General features: G+C 28.3%; 2 protein-coding genes across 5 annotated transcripts in view; one reads left to right on the top strand and one right to left on the bottom strand.

Moving 5' to 3' along the window:
• LOC127277281 (mediator of RNA polymerase II transcription subunit 20) overlaps positions 1-14,900 on the bottom strand; it is a 77,448-nt gene that overhangs the window by 31,429 nt on the left and 31,119 nt on the right. The window lies entirely within an intron of this gene.
• LOC127277278 (facilitated trehalose transporter Tret1-2 homolog) overlaps positions 1-14,900 on the top strand; it is a 220,635-nt gene that overhangs the window by 178,511 nt on the left and 27,224 nt on the right. The gene's annotated exons all lie outside the window — the stretch shown is intronic.

The following is a 14,900-nucleotide window of genomic DNA, read 5'->3' as shown; positions in this document are numbered from 1 at the left end:
AGAGGGGGAATGTTTCATCACAAAACTTTAAACTTAAACAACTCGGAAAATTTGCAATCATATAAAAAATAATTTAGAACTTACTTGTTCAGAATTTAATCAGTAATATAATATTATATAGTTTTATAATAGATTTTAAGAACTAATAAATTATTTTTCAATCCAAATAAGTTTGAAACACTTGCTTTAATCACGTCTTTCGTGTCTTCCTAAACCGTTATCGAAATTCAGATTAATATTCTCTCTCTTCCGATCCTCGTAATTACGTTAAAACTTTCACATACGAGTACCTCAACCCCCTAATGAATATTACACGTAGCACACTGGATCAGTGGAAATTCTAATTAAATATCACAGGCACACAGCATCAAAAAGCATTTAGTTGCAGAAAGAATAGAAATTAATTTCCCCATTGAAGGTATATATAAAAATAAAACAACGATAAGAAATAAAAAACCAAGCAACCAAGATAAATGAAAAAAGAAAGGAAATCTCATTTTATTTTATATATATCGAGAGAAAGAGCGCAAGATATATCATTGAAATGATCGATTTTAATTTCCGCCCCCAAGTAAATTGAAAGGCGAAACTTCTCTCTCGGCCCCAAATATATCGTTAATTGCCTAATGTCGAATCGAAAAGCTCACGAATTATTTCTTTAATTGAAACTGTATTTAAACTCTCTTGCAATACATATATAACTTCAGTAATCTAAAGTTGTAAGATTCCAATTTCAAAAAAAAAACCGAATTGAAAATATATTTTTCGAAACATTCACAAAAGAAAACTTCTTTGAATGTTGTAATATTTCTCAATATTTGAGTTTAAAAACTTTTGTATCTGTCCTCTCTCTATAGGCCAACTTTTCTTGTTCTAAAACAATCAAAACCTCTGTGTAAAACTTGGAAAGAGGAGATTACTTTGTAAAGTTTCGAAATGTAGACATGGACATGAATCGGCATTTTGGCAAATACGAATTCACTCAAGTAGAACGAAGACCAATCTATATATATATATCCCTTTTCGTTCGAGCTTATTTCTTCTTTCTTCGTTCATTATTGTGTATATCAAACTCAAGGGTCATGACATTTTGAAAAAAAAGAAATAAAGAAAATAATCGTTCAAGAAAATTAAGTACAAGAAAGGCGCAACGATGAATGAGAAACAAAGATCGAAAGTCTATAGATATATATGTATAGAGAGAGAGAGAGAAAAAAAAAGTTATATAGCTAGCGCAGAAAACGGTGGGCTTTCGTTGAATAGAATGCCAAAACGTGACCGAATTAATTATCGGTTTTTACTTTCTTTTCATTTTTCTATTTATTTTTTTTATTTGTGGAAATGTAGGAGTCTCTCTCTCTCTCTCTCCTTTTTCATCCTTTTGTTCTTGTTCGCCACAGGAGGCCAAGAAAATTAAAAAAAAATCGGATTATTCAAAAGAACGGCAAATATACCCTCAACTATAACTGACATTAATTAAAATTACCATCGACAGTGACTATACAAGAAAATCAAATTGGAAAAAATTATTTTAATAAATTTTTTATCTATCAGTCACACAGTAATATGTTATGTTAAAAAAAATTTATTTTTTCCAAATAATCGTTTCCTATTATCAATTGTTGAAGTAAAACTGAGAGTGTAATAAAAAATAGTTCTAATGTAAGTGCAATTAAGCGATTGGAATTGAAATTTTTAAATTGAAATAAAATATTTTCGCACGCAACAAACACAAAGATTCAAAATATTCAACAGAGATAAAAACTTATGATTTTGCCACACATTATTATACAGATATGTGAAATCTGTTCTGTTGCAAAATTGTTGCTTTTTTTTATCTCTCATGAAAGGCAAAAAAACGCACTTGGGTGTCACTTTCATACGTTTACACATATAATGTGTGTATGTTGCCCTGGGGCATGCAAACATCCTACTGTATGCAGAGTGAAGTTGTCTTTGATCTTACTTAGTATTAGTGGCATATTAATCGGGTACGTAGAAGCAGTAGAGCTTTTCCAACAACCTCCCTATATATTTCTTTTGCATAAAGAGAAATACGACGGGTTTCACTTGAAATGTGCGCACATATTTTATTGAGATATGTGTTTTATTTGCCTCATTCACGCTGGACAATATTGTTTACAACATTAAAAAAAAAATACATTTCATTTCAAAACATTTTTTTTTTTCATGTATACAATATGATCCAGAGAAGGGTTCAAAAGTAAGATTAGAATTTTAATGCCAGTTTAAATGTATGCGTTAAAAGCGAATAGGAAACTATTAAAAGTATTAAAACTAGGTCATATCTTTGAGTCATTTAAGGCTTTACAAATACTCTTTCTATATGAATGGGCTGTATTATAAAATGAAGCTATTTGCGTATTTCGTTTTTTGAAAATGTTATAGAAAGAAAATCTGTCGAGGTATATTTCTATATTTCTCTGATATATATAATTCCAAGTAATTGGAGATAAAAAATAAAATTGAAAAGAATTTTTGACATTATACTTCTATTCAATATTTATGTATTACATTTTTGCATTAAAGTACCTACTTTATTTTTCTATTTAAATACAAATAAATATATTGAAATTGCCACGATTATACAGAATTGAGTCATATTCTATTTTCAATGTTATTCTCATGAAGACAAATGTCGTGACAGGTTTGCGTCTTGGAATCACAAAAGGAAACACTATCAGTATCTAAATCATCTATGAAAATGGTTGTCTCTTTAACTATGATGGGTGAAGTATTTGTGAAGACTAGCAACTTTGAATCTGGCATTGAACCAAGACACGAACAATACACTTTCAAATTATAACGAATATGCGCTCCCAGGATAAGATATATATATATATATATATTTAAGAAAATTAGGAAAAGACAATTAACAACAATTTTTTATGCCAAATTGTACTCTATAATATGAATTTGAATTTTTTTAAGTGCAAGGTGTGTGCTTAATGAGACGCATAAATTGTTCCTAGTTGGGTCATACAACTTTCATTATACAATCTTTTTTTCTGTGAGACCGCTGCTAGTGACATTTTTATATAAAAAAAATTTTCGCGATTGTTATATAGTGTCAAATTATGTAAAATAGGTAAATTTTGTGAAACAAGTCATGTTTGTAATTTTAAAAAAAAAATAATAATTTGAAACATATCACACATATTCAAGAAGATTGCACATGTGTAAAACGTACGACTTTGCTCTCCCTGCAATTTCCGCTGTTTACGAACATATACATATATATAGACACCCTTGTTCTCATCGTCTCCGTGTGTATATACACACATAATGTGCAGAGATGCATTCTACAACAAGGTTGTATCTTCAATAATGTGAAGCACGTATAAACGAAACATCGAAGACACCCGATCGACACGAACATTGTTTGACAAAACAAACTGGTATAAGCTGCCTCAATTAGCTACATGACTTCCTCTACTTCTTAATTAGCAAATAGTTCAACAACACTATCAATCCTAATTATATTGATTTCTAAATTTACTAACTTCATTGATAATATTGTTTCCACGCAGAATTATTAATAATAGTTGATAGTTGTAGTCATTGGTAGTTATATAATAGTATTCAACTATTTAAGATAGTATTTATAAAAAATTTCAAAGCATTTTTTAAACAAAAATTGTTTTCGACAAGACCTTATATCAGTCTGTACAAATTGCGAAGACTCATAAATATCGAGCTAATTTGATAATTACCACCCACTTGAACAAGTGGGCCAAAGTCCGGTTTAAATCGGTCAATTTGTCCAAATGGGCGCTTCCAACAATCATTTTTCTTTTATTTCAAGTCGCCGCGGGGATCCGCAAAATAATGGTAATTAGAATTGTCGGTCCCTTTTTGGGGAAGAAAAAAATATATGTGGGTGTGAGTCCGTATGTCTTACCCAATTGCCTCAATTCAAAATTAACATAAAAAAAAATCTCTCGGATAAAAAATTACATTCACTTTCAAATATATCTCTTTTCCGCATTCGTTATATATATATATATATATATATATATATATATATATATATATATATATATATATATATATATATATATATATATATATATATATATATATATATATATATTATTTGTTTCATATTATCAGCACAAATTATCTGTCAAGCATTCAGTCTTATTCTAAATTGAACAACGAAATTTTTCCCCCCTAATAATTTACAGTATTTCCTTTTAACAATAATAATAACAACAAATAGATGTTAAATATTTAAAAAAAAAAATTATTCAATATTATTATCCATTGATTGTTACTACTAGAGACGGAAAGTCTTAAAATTTAATTGGAAAAATTTTACAAAAGTTAGGAACAGTTTCTCTGAATCGTCATATATATGCTTAGTTGTAAACTTAACATATATTTCCACACTGGAATAACAATAAATCATATCAAGTATTTATTGTATAGAAGCATAAAATCATGTAAAATTTCAATAAATACCATATGACATTGGAAAGTTTACGAGAAATAATTTTACTATTTTTAATATTCCGTGCATATTTCATTATTCTTTTCATTCTTAAATATGATGGCATACATGTTTTTACGAGAAAATTAAATGCCCACGATAAGTCGTGAGTATACACATCAAGAGTGTAATAAATTTAAAAATTATTATTTATATCGTGACGTATGATAAAATACAAGAAAACTATATGTACCCATCACATTTTTGTTTTTGTATTATAAGCAAAAATTCGCTATTTAAAAAAATATCTATTAATTTTTAATTGTCCTTATAGTTCAAGAAGAATAGAGAGAATTATATGGTTTCACCAAACTAACAACGATTCAAAGTAATATTGATCCAGTCTAATATCGATTCAAATTAATATTGATCCAAAGTAATATCGATCCAAACTAATATCGGTCAAAACTAATAACGATCCAAACTACTATTATTATTGATCCAAACTAATATCGATCCAAAGTAATATTGATCCAAACTAATATCGATACAAAGTAATATCGATCCAAAATAATATCGATCCAAAGTAATATTGATCCAGTCTAATATCAATTCAAATTAATATCGATCCAAACTAATATCGGTCCAAACTAGAAACGATCCAAACTAATGTTATTATTGATCCAAACTAATATCGATCCAAAGTAATATTGATCCAAACTAATATTGATCCAATCTAATATTGATTCAAAAAAAAAATATTGATCCAAAGTAATATCGATCCAAACTATAAATATCAATCCAATCAATCCTCTCAAGAAACTTCTAAATCCAATCACTCGGCGTTTACAAGTCTGGAGAATTTCGAGAGCAATTTCAAATTCGAATAATGCAGTTTTGTTTTTCTACATTGGTTTTGGCAGTGTAATTTCCGGGGTCTCTGCAAAACGACCGACAACGGACCACCCTCAAATATATACCAACTGTCGAGTCCTGATGGGTGGAGTTGTATAGAAAGATGTTTTTAAAAAAAAAAAAAAATGTATTCTCGCTTACAAATTTTTGTGGTAAACTTTATTTTTTTTCTCTGCGTTTTTATTTTTTTGTATTTTCAATTTATATCTACCAATTTTAATTCATTTCAATTATCAGTCCTATATAATATAATTTTGTAAATCACTATCTCTATGTATACAATACAACTATACCTATATATGACAAAAAAGAACCAAAAAAACTATACGTACTAAATTATTACCTCCCATATAATTACAACTTCTCTGAAATTCGATATGTTCCTCGAAAATTGTATGCCATTATATAGTCACACACAAGAAATATATGTTTAACGTTTTTCCTTTCACACGATTGAACATGCATTTAGGACAAAAATACAAACATATATATATATATAAAAAATTGCATTCTTGCAAGCTGCAAAAGAGCATTTCTACGTATTGACTAGTGAACCGATCGTGTCCACTGTAGAAAATCCGCTCTTTATCACCTCTCGAGGATTAGTCAACTGATGAACATTTGTCATTTTATTTCAAAAAAAAAAAAATATATATATATATATATAGATCCGAGGTGTTTATATGAGAGAAAACAAATGAAACCACTCAAATGATGAGATGAAAACCAAAAAAAAAAAAAAATGTACTCATGAAAGCCAAATGTTAAAAAAAAGACAATAAAAAATAGGAAACAACAAAAAAATCGGAAAATGAAAAAAAATAACGGAAAGAAAAAGGCGCCACCGACAGTAAAAAAAAAATGATACCGACAGGATAAAACAAAAAAATTTCACTGAAGAAACCAATAAAAAAAAGTGAAAGAAAAATACAAGGAAAAAATATTCTTAAAACGATTATAGTCTCAGATAAGAATTTAACGACAAATGATTATTGATGCAATTAAAATATCATTGAATGACGCAATTGAAAAAGATTATACAAAAAACCAAGTGCGTGCACCTAATGGGGCATAGGTTCGACATAAAAGATATTATGTTTCGCCAAAGGGCAAAAAGTTACTTAGACCTCCCACGTTTTTTTTAAGAAAGATGTTCTTTTAAAAGGAGCTAAAACACCAAAAAAAAAAAAAAAAAAAAAAAAGAGAAGACAAGATAAAACTACAGGATCCTCGTCAACGTCACGCACCACCATAACCGCAAAGTTAATGAAAATGTTACTCTCAACACGAAATCTCCCCCCATATTTTTTTCTTGATGACTGCTAACACATATATACATATATATATATCAAGAAAGATTCACATAATTTCTCCCTCTGTATAAGCATTCTTTCATTTTTCTCTTGCCACCTTTTATATTATTTTTAAATTACCTAACATGAGGTTACTCTCTCCATGGGCGCGAGTGAATACCATATACATATATATACAAACGTGACGAAAACTTTATTCACGCTTGTCAAATGCAGGTGACACTCTTGAATATTCGAACGGCTTGATTCAAGCCTCCATAACGATTCAACGAACAATAATGACCCTTGAAAACCTTCGGTCAAATATGCGAGTGTTGTAAATTTACAATATATATATATATATATATATATAAATTTTTTCAATGAAAAAAAAATTATAGTAATGTTAAATAAATTTAGAATTTACAGTGACCACGCCCCCCCCCATCCCTTTAAAAGGAAGATTTACTAAGTGAAGAAAATCAATTCAATAGAATATTATTTCCATTACCAAATCGGATGATACCTTATCTAAAATTTATGGACAAACGGTACTCTCAGAGGATTTAAAGAAGAATTCCAAATTTCCGACACTATTCACTTCTATTAATGAAAAAAAAAAACTGTTTCATAATTGACATTCATACCTAATTTTCAGAACAAAATTAAAAAATGTGAATAATAATAATAATATATGTATATGTCTCAGTACAATAATATACGTAAACTGATACCAATTATCAGCAGTTACGGGTGCATATATTCCAGCAAGCTAATGAAGATGTCAACGCATTCATTTCCGAATGTCCATATGCATTGTTAATATTCAACTATATACCAAGTGCACAGAGCTCAATGTTAACGGTAGAAATTTCTTGTTAATCAATATATAATTAAATGCATTAAACACGACAATCATCATCAAATAAAATAAATAACCAAATTTTTTAATTAAAAATAATGCGGAAAAGAATATAAAAGAACCAAAAAAAAAACAATATATATATTTATTTTTTAATCATTTTTAGTGCGTATTAAATACATACTTTGTGGATATAAACACTATGCAAATGTAAACACCGCAAGTGAATGCATAAAGTGATTTTATTGAGATCATTAAATATTATACTTTGTGCGATATATGTCAAAACTGAGAAAATATATGAGCAGCTTAATTACGATACTTTAATAATTTAAGGGCAATTACATTATATATTATTGGCAAAAATAAATAATTTTTTTTTTTTTTTTTGACAAACGCTTTACAAGCACTCGTGCCAGTTTGCAGAGAGAGACTCATTTTATGCACGAGATTATCTTAAAAGAGTAAAGAAAAAAAAGAATAAGAAGAAGATGATGCGAACGAGAGCCAAGCAGTCTGGCTATGTTCATATTTGCAAACTCAGTAAGAAAAAGATGCAGTGACTCATTGTCACCGGATGACATTTAGTATTTACACAAGACATGTAAACTGGGAACAAGCAGAAAAAAAAGTTTCGAAGGAGATTAAGCCCGGCATATAACCATTTGAGTGTAACAATTATAGCCCAGCTGTATATTTATATGAGCAAAAAAAGATGGAAATTGAAATATTTGACAAGCGAACAATATTGCAATTATACAGAAAGAAGAAAAGTTTCTTTAACATAAAAAAAAAGAAATTTCAGTGAATCAAAAAAATACCGGTTTACAAATTTCATTAATAAAAAAATATCACTTAAAAAATCAATATTGGTTCAAGGATTTAAAATCGATTAAATACCATCGATTTAAATTATTATTGATCCCAAACTTAACATAAATCAACTATCGATCCTAACTAATATCAAAATTTTTATCCAAACTAATATCGTACAAAACTAAATGTTGATCTAAACTACTATCGATCCTATAACTAATATTATCCAAAGTATTATTTTATTATTATTATTATTATAAATGTGAGAAATCAGTTAATGTTAATTGTATGAAATTTTGCATTAAAGAACAAGTTGTAAATAGAAGACAAACAAGGAACATTTATATCTATACACACAACGAAGAAATGAGTAGATTATTACACCTTCATGTCACATTGATAAATGGGATTTATTTGTTAATATACTTGATAGCCTCTCGACATCGGATTATATAGTTTTCTAATCTCGAGAACATTTCTATCAAAGAATCGCGCGCATAGAGACACACCAAGGATTCGAGTTTATATTGAAGTGATTGGAAAATACTTTGCATGAATGCCATATGAGATTGCTGTGTATATATATAGAAATGTAGCTACACAGCAGCAATAATATTAAAACGAATGTTTATGAAGGACTTTATATAATTTGTAGCGAAGGGAAAAAATTAATTAAAATTACAATTATACTTTCTTTTTTTTTAAATATTAGCGAGAACGCAATATAAATGAAAAGATTTTTTTTTTCCTCGAGAATTTTCAACCAACTTTAAAATAAATAAACCTAACTGAATTGAATGTTTTCAATTTTTACCGCGCGCGTGGATTACAGTCTGCGCGTATATAGCTTTTTGTCAAAATATTTCACATTTCAGTCGCTGTTTATTCTCTACCTTCCGTGTAGGTCGTTGCACACAGATTATCGTAAAGCGTTTGCACACGCGTGTATCTTGCGAACATGTCAAATGAAATGAAAAACGTAGTCTGATATTTGTCAGAAAAAAATATTTCACTGACATATAATGTGAATTTAACGTTCGCACGATAATGTCACTATTATTGTTTATGTATTTTATATGTGAATTGAAATGTTTTAAGTTTCCAATAAAAAAAAAAAGTTCTAAAGTAAAAAAGAATAAAAACAAAATGAGATAATGCAAAATAAAATGAATTATTAAAATTAAAAGAGTACGACAAAAAAAAATTAATAAAACAAAAAGAAAAATGCAAACAATATTTTTTACAAACTAAATTAATATTGATCCAAACTAATATCAATCCAAAGTAAATATTGATCCAAAGTAATATCGATCCAAACTAATATTGATCCAAACTAATATCGATCTAAAGTAAATATTGATCCAAAGTAATATTGATCTAAAGTAATATTGATCCAAACTAATATTGATCCGAACTAATATCGATCCAAAGTAAATATTGATCCAAAATAATATCGATCCAAACTAATATTGATCCAAACTAATATCGATCCAAAGTACATATTGATCCAAAGTAATATTGGTCCAAAGTAATATCAATCCAAACTAATATTGATGAAATCTAATATCGATTCAAGCTAATATTGATGCAAACTAATATTGGTCTAAACTAGTAACGATCCAAACTACTATTGTCATTGATCCAAACTAATATCGATCCAAAATAATATTTATCAAAAATTAATGTTGACCCAAATAATCATTAATTCAATCTAATATCAATCGAAAATAATAGTAAAAAAGAATACAAATTTCAGTTTAAAAGTAAAGAAAAAAGAAATATATTTATTACAAATTGCATTAACTATGTTTAGCAAAAAAAAAAAAATTAATCAATAATAGTTACGAAATATATTCAATGACGGAAAGAAATCGACCGGAAATTTGACCGTTATATGTTATCTAAGCGCTTCCGGTCTCATTGAAGGCGGGAGAAAAAAAGGAGACTCCATTTTTGCTATACATATATACACATACATACATACATGTATTGCATATATGACTCTTTTTCTATATCACGAAACCGAATAATTGGTATTTATTTTTATTGAGTTCGTGTTTAACAACCATTAAATTAGAATCGTTTTGAAAAAAAAATAAATGCCAAAAAAAGAAGACAAAATATTGTTACAAAATAATCGATTCGAAATGATCGTCAAGACTAATTTACAAGCTGATTTTGACATAAGGTAATGAAGCATATACATATATACACAGTGTGGACAGTGTCACGAAAGCATGAAATGTTAAGAGAAAAAAGAGAAACTAAAATTTCATATCTGAATATCTCACGGATGACAACTCGGTTGGTATACTTTTCACACTTATCATCAGTAAATCAGCACCTAATTATCAATTACCCAATGACGTCAATGGAATATATATATATATATAAATTTTTAATACATTTTACAAGTTGCGTGTGTTGTAAAAATAGAAATGTCAAAAAAAAAAAAAAAAAAAAAAACGAAAAACAATAAAAAGAAATAGATAAAATTCTTAGAAAACTATTAAAAGTACCAACGTTTAGAAATACTATTAACTATTTTTGAAAATACTATTTAAAACAACTTTGAAACATTTTATGTTAAATGAACAATTTTGCATTAGTATTTTGAATCACATGAAAATATATATGAATATCGTCTGAAGATATTAGACTTGTATATAAATTATACGAATAATTCCAAAAATATCGTCAACTATGTATTCAAAGTGTGTGTCTATGGTTACCATCAGTTACAAAACACATTGGTCCCCATTTTGATATCTCGCCGGGTCATCTAACAGCTGTTCTTTGCGCAGCAGCATTGATCCTAATGCAGTTTTTGGAATGCGGAACGCTCTAGTCTCTCCCTGTGATAAATTTAGGATTGAAAACGAAACCCAGGTCCCCAGACACATGACATAATGAGATACGACGAGAAAATCGCTTCAACATAATAATATTTTACACACCATAATCAAAAGCTCATACTTTTACTTGAAATATGTATATTAATTATAATCTCAAAACAGAAATAATTAAAATTCCAAGACAGAGAAAATACTTCTATCACCATTTTCTAATGTACATAGTCATCTGGTATCCGTTATATGACAGAATCTTAAAAAAAAAAAAATTGTCGTTCAAGTGCTCGATGAGGATCTTCAGAAGCTTTATGTATGTTTAGAACGGAAGCTTGAGATGTTGTTAAAACAAATATTAGCTTGGGACTCTGTCTCATCTAAATTATTTTTTTATATGTGCCGCGAGTGCGTCAATGATTTGGATATATTCGTGCATATGGGAAAAACAATTTTCATTTCTTTCTTTTTTTCAAACAACTATTTCATTCTCAACAAGTTCTCTATATTTGAAATAGACAGGTGTGTAACTAGAATTGAAACATACTCTTCAAAAATGTCAAATAATGACGAAATTAGTTAAATTATTTATCAAACGCAAGTGCATTAATCAATAATACAACCAAAAATTAAAGAATTTCTTTTTTAAACAAATTTCAAAACACTTGATTATTTATCGACTAAATAAAAAATGGGTATTTTTAAAAGAAATCCTTTCCAAATTTGTCAACGAATTGTTTTAAAAACATATAGATACCTATAGGAAAAAGTTCCTTCACTTTATGGCGTGACTTGGAACAAATTAAGGGATCAGTAAATTTAAACTCGGTTGTCGAAAAGTAAAAAAAAAAAAACTAACTGTGAATGAATGAATGAATGAATGAAAAAAAGAGAACTTCCCTTTCAGTTCTGTTTTCTACTGCCTGACCTACCACTCTTGTCACATCCTCAATATCTCCCCCAATCCAGACTGTTTTCCCCTCTTGCAATAAATTTCCCAAAACATAGACCGCAGAATTCTTTCCAGACTATCGGATTTCGAAAACTGACCGACTTGTGAGAAAAAGCAATTTCAAAATATCACGTTTTTAGCATCCGATTACACACACATTTATATATATATATATAAATGAAAGTATATAGTACTGTACATTATACAGAGAATCACTATTGCTACACATACATTTTCTTCTACGAAATTTTTTTTCAACAGATTTATTGTTAACGAACATTCACTGTCACTAAATGTATGAATTGGACTTATACAGAGAGGGAAAATAATGAATTTTGACAGAAAAGCAAGCCAAAAAGTATGCAGAATATAAATCAGTGCACGAAGAAAAATGGAAAATCGAATAAAGTAACTTTTACTATTTTAAAAGTAAAACCTGAACTGTCCGCAGTTTTTGACAATTTTTACTCCCGAAATAGTCAAATTTACTATTTCCGGAATAATTTTTACTATTTGAGGAGAAAATTTTACTATTTCTGAAGTAAAAATTGCCAGAGAAGCTTAGAAACTGCGGAAAGTTCAGATTTTACTTTTAAAGTAGTAATAACTTATTTTAATTGAAGTAGGTACAATAAAAAAAAATTGAAAAATCCAACAAAGAAACATTATTACAAACTGCTAAAAAAAACTATTTTTAGCGAAAATAATTGATTCAAAGCTTCCTTACATTATAAATTTCCATGCGTTAACCTTGAAGCTCCCGAAGTGATAAATAACTTTTAATTTATAATTGATTACTTTACCCTCCATTGAGACTAATAATCACTTTAATAATTTTATTGGTTACACGCATTTATTCCTTAATTAAAAGATCTTGTTTTCGCGTTGCAAATATAAACCTGTTTAAAATATATATATATGTAAGTTAGGTCTTTTAATGTTGTATATGTAAGTTTTATGGGTCTCAAACAAAGCTATCGAGCGGATAACAATATTGATTGTATCTGAATAAGTAAGTAAATCTTCCTGACACACGAGTGCACCATACAATTGGCCTGACGTGAAAAGAAAGATTAAGTGTGTACGCACGTTACAAGCGGTAATTCATGTTATAAAGTTGAGCGCACTCTCTTGGGACGTTTAAACTTCGCGTGTATTCACTTATTCACGATTTTTTTAATATTAAAAAAGCGCGCAGAAGAAACGTTCAACGCACCAACATATTATAACGACAACACTATATACGTGAGTCAAATCAAAGGTTATTCATATATACGAAGGTCGCTGAACGTAGGTGGTTTTGTCTGATAGTCATTGCACTAAGTACATCGAAAATGTTTTAACGTCTTAATGTAGAAAAAAAAATTGAAAAACAGGATAACCTCCACTTTGATCCATTTGCAATAAGCCACAAGTCAAATTATTTTAATACATTCACCTTGTTTCGTCTCATACTGCGAGCGAGAGAAAAAAATTGCTCTGATTTATTATAATCGCACCGAGAAAAATGAATATTCACTTCCCACATTTTAATATCAACTTTAATTTCACAAAAAATTATAAATAAATAAAATTTATCAATATTAAAAACCTGTTATTTAACTAAATTTTAATTTGATCGCGATATTTATTTAAATTAACACTTAACCAAATTGTCAATTAAACAAATTTTTTATTTAAAGTCGATAGTTAGTCGAGTTGACCTAAATTGTTGTATAACTGAATTGATATTTAGCAGAATAGTTTGGCTTAATAACATTTTTGTTAAATACAATTCAGTTGAGTGGCATAATTCAATGAAATAACAATTCGGGAAAAAGAAAATACTATTTCGGTTAAATGTCAATTTGATAAATAATTATTATTCCGAGTGCCTCATTTATTTTGTCTACCATGTATATTTAAATTTATAAAATATATTTATGCTCTAATTTACATAATAAACAATTTTTCTCGGTGCAATATCAGAGTGGATTCAGCATTAGATTTTTTGTTTGTTTTGAAATTCTATAACAGATTATCAACTTGGACCCTGACCTTTCTTCCAGCCATGTAAAAGAGTACAATTCATTTGTCTACGTCGCTCTCTATGCGATTTAATTTCTCAAGATACTTCTTAGTTTCCATTCAAGGGTTAATATTTCATTGACTCTGATTCAAATAGCAGTATATTCAACCTGCTAAACAGATGATGATCATTTTGTATACAAGAGTCAATATTGCAAAAGAGAAAAGTTTCTTATTGATTTCAAAGTCGCATATATAGAAAACTATTATAACAACTAACTATTATAATTGTGACAGACGCAAAAACCAGTTGATTATTATTATTATTTTCTTTAATATAAATGATATTATTTTTATATATATTAACGTTTCTTCATTCATGAATCATTTTATATTACACAACTTATCTAACCCACTGCTCATAATAATCTATCAAACTTCTCAGCGGGAGATAAAAGCCTCATTTTCACACACAAATGAAAAATGCATATTTTATCGAACTTTAGATTCACCACTGAGGAGGGAGAGAAAAAAGTTTATTCGAAAAGGCGTCAATAATTTCAGTAAAAAAAAAAAAAAAAGATATAACTATTTACAAAATAATATCGCTATATTTCATTGTCAGAGATTATACTTTTTAATGGAGGAGTTTAACCTAATTTCCGAGCTGAAGTATGACATATATATATATATTTTTTTTTTCAAGAAGTTCTTTAATTTCTTCTCAAAGAGAAGAAAAATTTATTTTTCTCCGAAA

This window comes from Leptopilina boulardi, unplaced genomic scaffold (assembly GCF_019393585.1).
Source record: "Leptopilina boulardi isolate dan_hultmark-lab unplaced genomic scaffold, ZJU_Lbou_2.1 LbouV2_165, whole genome shotgun sequence".
Taxonomy (NCBI): domain Eukaryota; kingdom Metazoa; phylum Arthropoda; class Insecta; order Hymenoptera; family Figitidae; genus Leptopilina; species Leptopilina boulardi.
This window is presented reverse-complemented; position numbering and strand designations above follow the sequence as displayed.